The sequence below is a fragment of the Mustela nivalis genome, assembly GCF_964662115.1.
Source record: "Mustela nivalis genome assembly, chromosome: 4".
Lineage (NCBI taxonomy): Eukaryota > Metazoa > Chordata > Mammalia > Carnivora > Mustelidae > Mustela > Mustela nivalis.
In genome coordinates this window covers 119,909,750-119,922,658 of record NC_139023.1, presented here as the reverse complement: position 1 = coordinate 119,922,658, position 12,909 = coordinate 119,909,750, and the positions used below count along the sequence as shown (strand labels likewise).

General features: G+C 38.0%; 1 protein-coding gene across 6 annotated transcripts in view; it reads left to right on the top strand.

Annotated features, from left to right (window-relative positions):
• The window catches only part of ARHGAP24 (Rho GTPase activating protein 24), a 519,150-nt gene that overhangs the window by 318,435 nt on the left and 187,806 nt on the right, over nucleotides 1–12,909 (top strand). The window contains exon 1 of one of the 6 annotated variants that reach the window (XM_082726648.1): nucleotides 3,155–3,222. The exons of the other annotated variants lie outside the window; for them this stretch is intronic. The gene's annotated coding sequence lies outside the window, so the exon portion shown is untranslated. Of the gene's footprint in view, nucleotides 1–3,154; nucleotides 3,223–12,909 lie in introns of those variants that run through there. 6 annotated transcript variants of the gene reach the window in all.

Sequence of the window (12,909 nt, the reverse complement as noted above, 5' to 3'; positions counted from 1 at the left end):
CAGCCAGAACCTCGCAGTGCCCAAATGCTTGAGGGATGTTCTTAACAAACCTGTTTGGACATTTCCTATAAAGTCGGAATAATCTCTCTGGAAAAATGCACTTGGGTACACAATCAGGGAATTTTGCATATGATTTCAGGGAGGTCTTCATAGACTCTCTGAAGGCCATTCATGCTCTATGCCTGGATCCCAGACTAAATATCTCTTCCTCAGACACTCTTGCTGTGTCTCACACCGGCAGCATCTCACACACTTCATTCCAGCAGCTTGCCTCATTTAACCGCTTCATTTATCCAGACTTTAAGATTCCTCGGCGAACATGAATTTGGGATTTAGAAATTCCAAGTTGGTTTAGTCGAATGGTTCCCAGTTGAATGTATTTCACTACTGACTGGAAACGGTGATAAGTTAAGTGAGTTTCAAGTCACCAGTCTTGGCTCCCACGGAGAGGGTGGAGCCCGAAGTAAATTCTCAAAGAAGCTGTGTTTAGGGGACGCAGGCTTCTTAGCAAGTAAACAGTGTTTGCTAATGAAGTTCAAGTTCACTGAAGCTTAGTTTGTATAGCAGGGTCATTATTGAAACCGTTTCATATTTGACAACATTGTTTGACAATCATGAGTTACGTGGTCCAAAATTACACACTCTACTTCTGACTCCACTTGAGAGAAGCCTTTAAGAAACTGTTCTAATGTGCTGGAAGCAAATGACATACTCAATCGTGTAACAGTCTTTCTCTGCGGAAGTGGCCTTTTTTTTTTTGGTCGCCTAATTATAACAAGGTTAGGAATTTAAGAGAAGGTTGCTACATAGTCCCTTGATATCTGGGAGTTACAAAATATAGATTTTTCACCAGGTCTCTCATTTAACTATTATTATTTTCATAAATTTATTTAGATAACCTCTAGTTCTAATTTTTCATCTATAAAATAGAATACAGTATAAGTCCAGATTTGGGTAATTAAAAGAAAGTTAGTGACTACCTCAAAATAGATAACTTTTGCTACTTATGTCTTTTCTGCAATCCTAATCATCTTTGCAGGGGCACCTGGGTGGCTCCATCTGTTAAGCATCTGCCTTTGGCTCAGGTCATGATCACAGAATCCTGGGATCAAGCCCTGCATTGGATTCCCTGCTCAGCGGGGAGCCTGCTTCTCCCTCTCCTGCTGCTGCTCCCCCTGCTTGTTCTCCCTCTCTGTCAAATATATAAATAAAATATTTTTAAAAAATCTTTACATCAATCTGGATAAGGACTTCCATTTTTCAGATGGTAGAAAAAACTATATGTGATGCACTTTTTAACCTAAAAGAAGACCAACATAACACTGTTTTAGAACTACTATATTTACCTTTTTAAGAAAATTAAAGGCACCCAGTGTCAGAGAGATCTCCAACTAATACTAGTGTCTTCAAGTTGGAGAGCCTTTTGTTTTTTGTAAAATTGTATAAATATTTGTAACAGTGTAATGTTAACCTTAAGAGATTCAGTGCCTATGAGAGCCATTGTTTCTCTAATTATCTTAAATCGGACTCTAAAATTCAAGTCACCTAGATATCAAAGAAATAAAAATTCAGTCTTTGCCATTGATTTTCCTCATACCATCTTTCCCACTCCCAAACCTGGGGCTATATTAAAATTTCATAGGTGGGACTCGGTCTTTTTTTTTTTTTTTTAATATTTTACTTGTTTATTTGACAGCTAGAGAGAGAGCACAAGTAAGCAGAGTGGCTGGGAGATGGGGAGAGAGAGAAGCAGGCTCTCTGCTGAGAGCCTGATGCGGGGCTCGATCCCAGGACCCTGGAATCATGACCCGAGCCGAAGGCAGCCGCTTAACCAACTGAGCCACCCGGGCGCCCCGGGACTCAGTCTTGAACTCGTAGTAGGCTGAATGATCAAGGCTCCAGGCACAGAGTCCCCACTGATGGATGGTTCTGCTGCTTCTGTGCCAGGATCCCTGGGGGCTTTGGACCTTTATCCAGCCTTGAAGCCCAGAGGTCTAGGGAACCACCACCCCCACCCCAGATCTATATCATGTTACCATTCTCCAGGGTCTCTCCCTGGGTCATTTCAAGCCCCACTTTTTCAGTAACTTTACTGACCCTGAGGGCAGCAACTTTGGTCTCTAATTCACTATGCATTGTTTTTTTTTATCTCTGGCTCCCAACCCTGCACAACCCCTCCCCCAAACAATTTTCCCTTCCACGGGCTTCATAACCATAGACTTGATCTGCCTTTCTCTTTGGGAGCCAAAGAGGTTTTCCTTACTAACAAACTAATTCTTTTTTTTTTTTTTCAAAGATTTTATTTATTTATTTGACAGACAGAGATCACAAGTAGGCAGAGAGGCAGGCAGAGAAGGAGAGAGGAGGAAGCAGGCTCCCTGCTGAGCAGAGAGCCCAATTCTAGGGCTCAATCCTAGGACCCTGAGATCATGACCTGAGCTGAAGGCAGAGGCTTAAGCGACTGAGCCACCCAGGTACCCCTAAACAGCAGGATGGTTACATCCTGCCACATTACCCTTTTTTTTTTTTTTTGCTTTATTGTGAATCTTTCAGTCACTGACATCTTATTTTCTCAAATGCTCCTTCATTGCTCAGGCAGAAATTATTGTTCCAGTTTCTCAGGTAAAAAAGAATTCCACTGTTGGTTGCCAGAGTTTCTTATCCTATCCTAGGGAGAGGCAGGCTGAATGCTAGATTTCTAGATATTCTAAGGTCTTGCCTCCATCCCATATCCCTGATTTTCCTGTTTATAATATTTTATTCCTAAATGTTGTCAGAGAGAAGGAAGACCAAGATAAATCATCCTGACAGTGGGAACTATGACTGTAGAACGAAAGGAAGCTGGCCCTAGTGACGTAGCACTTTCTCAATCTTGTTTTGAGATTCCAAAAGATACTTTTCACTCTTGTTCTGCAATGGAAATGTCCATATGGTAATAATTATCTGGTTTAATTATGAAAGAAAAAGATTAAAAGGAAAAGCACTTAAGGAAAGCCAAAAAAAAAAATAAGAAGAAGAAGAAGAAAGAAAGGAAAAGAAAAGGCTTTATTGGATGAGAGAAGTTATGTGATTTGAAAGATTAATATGTAGATAGAAAACAGCTTTTTGTTACACATGAACTGCACACTATGCCTTCCTGGAAGTCACTTTAAAAACGGCTCTTGCAGAATCATTGCCGAATCAATCATTCGTCCAGTCCCTCCTACTCTCATCAGATTCAAGGTGAGTTGCTGCCATAACCTTGGATAGAACATCATTAAAGAAACTCTGTTGCAGTTTTGGAGACATGCCAGCAGCAGTAGAGTTGACAGGTCTAGGACTGAAGGACATTCTATTAAGACACTGAAAAACAGGATCAAAGATAGATATTTTTTTAGTCTGTTTCTGTGGCTGGTGTAAGAACGTGGTCCAGTTTCATTCTTTTGCATATTGTTGTACAGTTTTCCCAACAACATTTCTTGAATGGTGTTGGATTTTTCCCATTGGATATTCTTTCCTACTTTGTCAAAATTTAATTAACCACATAACTGTGGGTTTATTTCTGGATTTTCTGTTCTGTTCCATTGATCTATGTGTCTGTTTTTGTGCCAGGACCATACTGTCTTGATGATTACGGCTTTGTAATATAACTAGAAGTCCAGAATTGTGATACCTTCAGCTTTGTTTTTCTTTTTCAGGATTTCTTTGTCTACTTAAGGTCTTTTATAGTTCCATACAAATTTTAGGACTATTTCTTCTAGTTCTATAAAAAAAAATGCTGCTCATATTTTGATAGGGACTGCATTTAACATGTAGCATGCTTTGGGTAGTATAGACATTTTAACAATATGTGTTCTTCCAATCCATAAGTGTGAGATGTCTTTCCATTTCTTTGTGTCATCTTGAATTTCTTTTATCGGTGTTATAATTTTCAGAGTGTAGGTCTTCCACTGCTTTGATTAGGGTTATTACTGGGTATCTTACTGATTTTGGTGCAGTTATAAATGGGATTATTTTCTTAATATCTCTTTCTGTTCTTTCATTATTGGTGTAGAAATGTAATGGATTTCTTACATTGATTTTGTATCCTCTGACTTACTAAATTCATTTATCAGTTCTAGCAGTTTTTTGATGTAGTCTTTTGGGTTTTCTGTATATAGTATCATGTCATCCTCAAATCATCAAAGTTTTACTTATTTCTTGCTGATTTGGATACATTTTATTTCTTTTTGTTGTCTCATTGCTGTGGCTAGGACTCCCAGTATCATACTGAATAAAAGTGGGGACAGTGCACATCCTTGTCTTATTCCTGATGTTAGGGGGGAAACTCAGGTTTTCCTCATTTAGGATGATATTTGCTATGGGTTTTTTATAGATGGTCTTTATGATGCTGAGGTATGTTCCATCCAGAACTAGTTTGGGTTTTTATCATGAATGGATGTTGTACTTTGACATGTTTTTTCTGCGTCTATTGAAATGACCTTTTAATTATTATCCTTGCTCTTATTGACGTGATGTATTATATTGATTGATTTGTGAATATTGTATCCCAGGTATAAATCCCACTTGATCATGGTGACTGATTTTTTTTTATTTTTATTTTATTTTATTTTTTTAGATTTATTTATTTATTTATTTGACAGAGAGAGATCACAAGTAGGCAGAGAGGCAGGCAGAGAGAGAGAGGAGGAAGCAGGCTCCCTGCCGAGCAGAGAGCCCAATGTGGGACTCGATCCCAGGACCCTGAGATCATGACCTGAGCCAAAGGCAGCGGCTTAACCCACTGAGCCACCCAGGCGCCCCTTGTTGAAGATTTTTGATCTATGCTCATTGGATATATTATCTTATAGTTTTCTTTCTCTCTCTCTCTCTCTCTTTCTTTTTTTCTTTCTTCCTGTGGTTTCTTTATCTTGTTGTGGTATCAGGGTAATGCTGGTCTTATAGAATAAATTTGAAAGTTTTCCTTCCTCTTCTATTTTTTTGGAGTAATTCAAGAAGAATAGGAATTAACTCTTCTTTAAATGTTTGGTAGAATTAATCTCTGAAGCTGGCTCCTCTGTTCTTTGATTTGTTGGGAGTTTTTTGGTTACTGATTTAATTTCTACTGCTAATGTGATGATATGTTCAAATTTTCTATTTCTTCCAGCTTCAGTTTTAGTAGGTTATGTGTTTCTAGGAATTTATCCATTTCTTCTAGGTTGTCCAATTTGTTGCCATGTGATTTTTCATGTTTTCTTACAATTGTTTGTATTTTTGAGGGATTGATAATTCTTTCTCCTTTTTTGTTTGTGATTTTGCTTATTTGAGTCCTCTCTTTGGATAAATCTGGGTAGAGATTTATTAATTTCATTTTACCTTCAGCTCCTGGTTCCATTAATCTGTGATTTTAGTTTCTCTATCACTTATTTCTGCTCTCATCGTTATTATTTCCTCTCCTCTTCTGGCTCTACATTTTGTTTATTCTTTTTTCTAGCTCCTTTAGGTGTAAGGTTAGGTTGTTTGATATTTTCCTTGCTTCTTGAGGTAGGCCTATTGCTACATACTTCCCTCTTAGAACTGCTTTTGCTACTGTGTGGGTGGCTCAGTTGATGAAGTGTCTGTTGTGAGCTCATATCATGATCCCAGGGTCCTGGGATCAAGTCCAGCAAGGCTCCTTGCTCAGCGGGGAGTCTGCTCTTTTGTCTCTTGTGCCACCCTCCTCCCACCAGCTTGTGAATACCTGCACATGCTCTCTCTCTCTCTCTCTCTCTCTCTCTGTGTCAAATAAATAAATAAAATCTTAAAAAAAAAAAAAAAGAATTGCTTTTGCTGCATCCCAAAGATTTTGGACCATTGTGTTTTCATTTTCACTTGTTTCCATATACTATTTCTTCTTTGATATCTTGGTTGACCCATTCTTTTTTAGTAGCATGTTATGTAACCTCCATGTATTTATGATCTTTCCACATTTGTTCTTGTATTGACTTCTACTTTCATAGCTTTGTGGTCCAAAAAGATGCATCATATGACTGATATTTTTCAGTTTGTTGAAGCTTGTTTTGTGGCCCAATATCTGATCTATCCTGGAGAATGTTGCATATGCCCTTGAAAAGAATTCTGCTGTTTTAGGATGGAATGTTCTGAATATATCTGTTATATCCATCTGTTACTGTGTGTCATTGTTTCCTTATTGATATTCTTTTTAGATGAACCGTCTATTGACGTAAGTGAGGTGTTAAAATCTTCTACTATTATTGTAATATTATCTCTTAGTTTCTTTGTGTTTGTTATTAACAATTATGTATTTGGGTGCTCCCATGTTGAGTGCATAAATATTTACAATTTTGCATCTTCTTGTTGGATTGCCCCCCTTTATTATTAAATTGTGTCCTTCTTTGTCTCGTTAGTCTTTGTTTTAAAGTTTATTTTTGTTTAATATGAGTATTGCTACCCCAACTTTCTTTGACATCCATCTGCATGATAAATGGTTTTCCATCCCCTCACATTCTATCTGCAGGTGTCTTTAGGTCTGAAATGAGTCTCTCATAGGCAACATATAGAGGGGCCTTGTTTTTTACACACTGTTATTCTGTATCTTTTGATTGGAGCATTTAGATCATTTATATTCAAAGTAATTATTGATAGAAATGTATTTATTGCTATTTTGTTACTGGTTTTGTGGGTTTTTTTGTAGTTTTTCCCACTCAGCACTTTGACTATATCATGCCACTCCTTTCTGACTTGGAAAACTTCTGCTAAAAAACTCTCTGATAGGGGTTTCTGATAGGGGTTAAGCATCTGCCTTCAGCTGAGGTCATGATTCCAGGGTCCTGGGATCAAGTTGTGCATTGTGCTCCCTGCTCAGTGGGAAGCCTGCTTCTCCCTCTCCTATTCCCCCTGCTCATGTTCCCTTTCTCACTCTATTTCTCTCTGTCAAATAAATGAATAAAACCTTAAACAAAACACTGATAACCTTATAGAATTTCCTTTGTATATAACTGTCTTCTTTCGTCTTGGTGTTTTTAATATTTTTTCTTTATCACTGTATTTTGACATTTTAATTACAATGTATCTTGTGTGGATCTGCATTTGTTGATTTTTTTTTAAAGATTTTATTTACTTATTTGACAGACAGAGAACACAAGTAGGTAGAGAGGCAGGCAGAGAGAGAGAGAGGAGGAAGCAGGCTCCCTTGTTGATTTTATTGGGAGTTCTCTCTGCCTCCTGGATCTGAATATCTGTTTCCTTCCCCAGATTAGGGAAGTTTTCAGCTTTTATTTCTCTAAATAAAATTCTTTGCCTTTTTTTCTCTCTTCTTTTCTTCTGGGACTCCTATAATACAATCGTTATTATGTTTGATGGAGTCACTGAGTTTTCTAAGTCTATTCTTGTTTTGTGTCATTTTTGTTTCTCTCTTTTGTTCAGCTTGATTACTCCCCATTACTGTCTTCTAGGTCATTAATTAATTCCTCTGCTTCCTCCAGGCTTCTGGCCATGTCATCATGTACGTTTCTCATTTTGTTTATGGAGCCCTGCTGTGTTATTCCTTATCTCTGTCTTAATGGTCTTATTGATGCCCTCCTCTCTTTCTCAAGTCCAATGAATATGCTTATGATCATTGCTTTCAATTCTCCATCAGGCATGTTACGTCTGTTTCACTTATATCTCTGGCCATGGTCTTGTCCTTTTCCTTCATTTGAGACAAAATCCCCTTTCTTCTCATTTTGTCTAACTCTGTGCCTCTTTCTCTATATTAGGAAAGTCAGTTACATCTCCTGTTCTTGAAGGTAATATCTTTATGAGAAAGAGGTCTTGTAGTGCCCTGTAGTGTCATGTTCCCTGTTCCCCAGGGCCTAGCACTTCAGGGAGTGTCTCCAATGTGTACTGCATGTGCTCTGCCATTCTGTCCTCAGGCCAGTCGTCTACAGAGGCTCTCTTTGTCTATTGTGGGCAGTATTTGGTCCCTGGTCTGAATGTGATGTATTTCAACTAGCTGTGCTCTGGTCTGTGTGTCGCTGCTGCCACCAGAACCAAGGTCTAGCAATATTACGCCATCATAAGATGCCATGTTGGCAGGGGTAAGGACCAGTCTTCTGGGGGAGGTAGCCTGTTGCACTGTAACTAAGGCAAGCATGACTAGGAAGAGCGGTTCCACTGGAGCATGAAGTGTGGGGGCAGGTTGTGGTATAGACAGGTAAGGTAGAAAGTGCCGGCACCCATGCTTGTTCCTGCACATGGCCCTGTGCTTAAACTGAGGGATAGGGGAGGGAAATGGAGCCTGCTAGTTCCGTTTTTTCTGGAGGATTCTCTCCATGAATATTAATTCTCCTGGACACATTCCAAGATGAACATCTAACCTCCCACTGCCCCAGGCACTCTTCAGATTGCTGTTTCCGTGCTATATGTCCACAAGTTGTTCGCCTGCCTTCTCATCAAGAATAGCCCCAATGCTTATGGGCTCTAACCCAGTCAAGCCAAATGACTTTAAAACTCCAGGCTTTAAGCTCCACTGATTGCAAGAATTCATGATATTCACACCCTCTTGCTTTCCAAGCTGATTACCAGGAGGATTCCTTTGCCCCTTGTGCTCCCCTGTATGCTAGTCTCTCTCTTCCCCTTCTCAGTGACTGTGGCTCCCTCCCCACAACATTTCTCTCTCAAGCCTATCTCCACACTTCCTACCTTCTTCATTGTGCCCTCTTCTTTACCTTTAGTTGTGGAGTTTGTTCTACCAGTCTTCAGGGAGATTTCTGGGATACTTAGGATGATTTGATGGTTACCTAGTTGTATTCGTGGGCTGTGGACCTAGGATCTAGGACCTCCTACTCTGCCACTGTTTTCCTTCCTCCTCCCCATTGTCAACATTATCAATATTTTCTGGATTTCTGTATTAGTATTGAAAGGAATTTAAATTCTAAGACAAAGTGAGCCCTTCCATTTGAACAGAGGTGAAAATGAAATACTTTATAAAATACTATATAAAGAAATAACCATGTATAGCTAGTTATATTGAGATTCAAATATCAAAGTGTTAATGACATAGTCGGTAAAGCGCTGTTCAAGTGAATCATTAAATAAGTATTTCAGGTAACAATGCAACTGAATATATTTATACATGTAGAAGTTTATTTACCATTCTTTGCTTAAGAAACTCTACCCTTTTTTTCAAGTGTGTATTTTACTGCAGGACCTCCAGTGGTCAGTTCTAACATGTATTATTATTGCATAAACTTTCAGGCTCACCAAACATTCTGGACAGGCAGTCTTAGAAGAAAAGGAAGCTTTTGGTAGAGTGACAAGGATAGGACTTTTCAAACTAGAGGAGTGATAAGTGGTAAAATGGGTTGGTTCTGGGTTGGGGGGAGTGGGGGCAAATGGCAAAGATAGATTGCAAAGAGCAGGGACTACGTGTGTCTAGCTACGGGATTTTTCTTTCTCTCCTTTTCCTGTATTCAACCCCTGGCATTAAAATATCAGCTCTGGTCCCCAAAAGATATTTTGAAAGTGTATGGTCTTTGGAGTTAAATCCTGATTCATCACCTGCTAGACATGTAATTTTGGGCAAGCCACTTAAGTTTTTGAGACTCAATTTTCCTCATCTATACCATAAAGATTATAAAGTGAAATAAAATGAGTCTATCTCTCAGGGCTATTGGGAGGACAATAAAAATACAGGTAACATCCTTGGGATATAACCAATGCTCAATTAATTATAGGTGTTATTATTGAAGGTTTTTTTTTTTAATTTCAGCTTTGCCTTTCATATAAATGACTTACCAACTTTGTTAGACAATATCTTCTTGATCTTTAATTTTCAGCACAGAATAGATCTGTGGCTTTGAAAAATGCCCTTACCCTTTATATGATTCAATTTTTTTACACAGGAAATAACAGGGATAATATCCTGAGTCACACTAGAGTTCTGCAAGACCGTGGTGCGAATAGCATGTTATCCACTTTGTTTTTGAGCATAATTAAAGCAAGGTGCAGGCATATGCATCGTTATGCTTCATAATGTAGCACAGCACAGTCCTCAGCAGCAGCATGGGCTCTGGGGCAGATGACCTATTTCTCTTTATAGCTCCTCACCTATCAAGGCTGAGTGATCTGGGCAAGTCACTTTGCTCTTTTATGCCTCAGTTTGTTTGTTTTCTGGACTTCCTTTGCACAATTTAATTTTCCAATGATATGATAGAGAAAATCATTTGTTCTCAAACTCCTATGGCCTCATATTCTAGTGGTGCCCTACTTTCCTAATGTCATAAATAGTCCTAATGAAAATTGTTTAACCACAAGCTGGCTAAACACCAAACTGCATTCTCTTGCCCCAATCAAACAAAAAATGTTTTTAGAGTGTCATTTTTCTTTTAGTTATAGAGCTATAAAATTAAAACAAACATTCCCTGGAAATTTGAGATATTGTCACAAGAAGTTAAATGTTATTAAAATTATTAATACAGAGAAGAGAGTATGAAGATCCCTCAATCAATACCTCCTCAGTATTTTCATATTCATGAAAGGCTTGGAGCACCTCTCTTCCCACATTAACACTCTGCTATAAGAAACAGGAAAAAAAAATATTGTTTAATGAATATCATTAACTTAATAATAAGATAGGAATTTAAACTACATGACCATTGGCATCTTTTCTAATGCTGATATCCTGTGATTTTTATGTCTTTCTTGAGAAGTTTATGGCTATTAAAAATGGCAGCATTTGCAATGATCTCTAAAGATATAACTAGTGTGGGTCAAAAGACTTTGTCCCAAGATGCTGGGTTGCAAATGCTATAAAATACTTTTTAATAATTTTTTTAAAGTATGCAAATTTTAAAGTTTCTCATCCCATTAGCAGATATTTTTTCCATTATTCCTCATCCTAGAGGTGAGTCTACCCCAGAATTTGAGATCTTGATGTTGGTGAATATACATGGAGACAGTCTTATACAGAAAGGCTTACTATGCAAGGAGGGTACCCTTTGACCCACCATCTCCGCTGCCTCCTGTATTCATGCAACTTGATCTTCATGACAAATTTCTAGGTTGTTTCTGCTCTAAAATTTCTTTTTTCTAACATTCAAGGTATCAGCAGAGTCTGATTGGTCTTATCATTGGAAGAACTTCAAGTAGGTGTTAACAGATCCTTTTAAATATACCACCCCCCCCCACCCCGCTTCTAATATGATTGAAACCTTAACATTCAGAACTTTCTTAAGTAAAAGCTCTTATAATACAACCTTTCATTAGGGGGCAATAGGGCTCCACTGTCAGCTTCCCTCCCTAGGCTGAGTCCTCTTCCTCCTCACTTAAATCTTCTGTTTCTTCTCTACAGCCAGTTAAAAACATTTATTGATCCCCCATTGTGGGTAGAGATATTTATTACCTCCACTATTGCCTGTGCTGATTTGTTCATTCCTAGCCGTGCCCTCTCGGCTCTACATATCACAATAGCCGTCTTCAAACAGATTGTTTGCTGTTACATAGATTCTTTTTTGTTGTTTTAATGGGAAACGGCATGGGACTTTGGAGGAAAGTAGTTATCAAAAGAAATATTTTGAGAACGACTCTTTAGCCGGTTTGAAAAGTTGTGTACCTGCAGAAGCTATTTGGAAATGCTTATGAATTCAGTGTTTTACTGTCATTCCTTTATATTTAGCTTTATGAATAAATATTGGAATGAACTGATGGTAAAAGCCTTTATGATCTGCTATTATTTATACTTGCCTACCAGCAAAGTTTATGGTGTTCATTTTAAAATCAATGAAAATCAATATAACACCAAAGTTTCAAAATTTAGAACAGGTTAACATATAATGACAGTTCCTTAGATTCTCGGTTTACATGTCATCTCAACATGCACTATTTGGTGGGGAAGTCATTTGACAGGTAAGGAAATTGAGACCTGGGGAGGGGAAGTGATTTGCCCAGGGTTGCTCAGTTGGTAAGTGGCAGAGTTCACCACGAAAATTTTAAAAGGAAAATATATAGCAATGACTTAACTGTTGAAAAGTAAAATGCTCAATTTATGTGGATTTGGTCTTGTCTCTTCTTCAGTTCCTCAAGTGTTATTTCAGCAAACAAATAAACAAACAAGTAAAACCGTGAATGAATTTCAGACGGAGTTCAAATATTCTTCACTGGCCCTACAACTTCTGTCCACACTGAGGACCCAAGCTGGCCATTTAATTAGCAGACTGATATCTGTTTATTTTCTTATAATCCTGAGTTCTCCACCAACTGCCTCCTAGGTCATAAAAATATATGGAATGTGGACAAAAGTGCAAGGAATGCCTAGGTAATGTCAGCAGTGCATTCTCAACCCCAAGTGCCCTGCTCACCTCAACGAAATTTGTATTGCCATTACAGAAGAGATCTCTCTAAAACGCGTGCTAAATCAAGATAACTTCTTAGGAGACAATAGATTTTCTTGGTCATGTATATACTTTAGCACTTTTCAAAATAAGCAGTTACCCCCAAATTATAATTACATTGTCATGAATGTATATATCATGCTACTTATATTTGTACCATATCCATTCTCTATATTTGAGGTTACTTACATACCTGTCATTTCCTCTATCACCTTTTTTAATATTTTAGAAATGAGTGAGACCAAATCCTCTATATTTTCCTTGTATTATAATACTGGAATATCTAGGATTTTTTTATGTGTGCCCACAAGCATTTTTAATGCAAATGGTGAGGGTAATGGTGTTAAAAGTTCTGGAGACTGAATTTTTCCACAATTATAAGCATGGTGACTAGCTTTATAAAGAAATATATTTACAAAAATAATTCCCAGACATACATATATATTTACTTACTTTCTCTCTTTCTCGCTTTCTCCCTCTCTTTCTCCCTTCCTTCCTTCCTCTTCCTCGTCCTTTCTTTCTTTCCTTCCTTCCATCCTGCCCTCCTTCCTTCTTTATTTCTTTCTTTCTACTACATTGT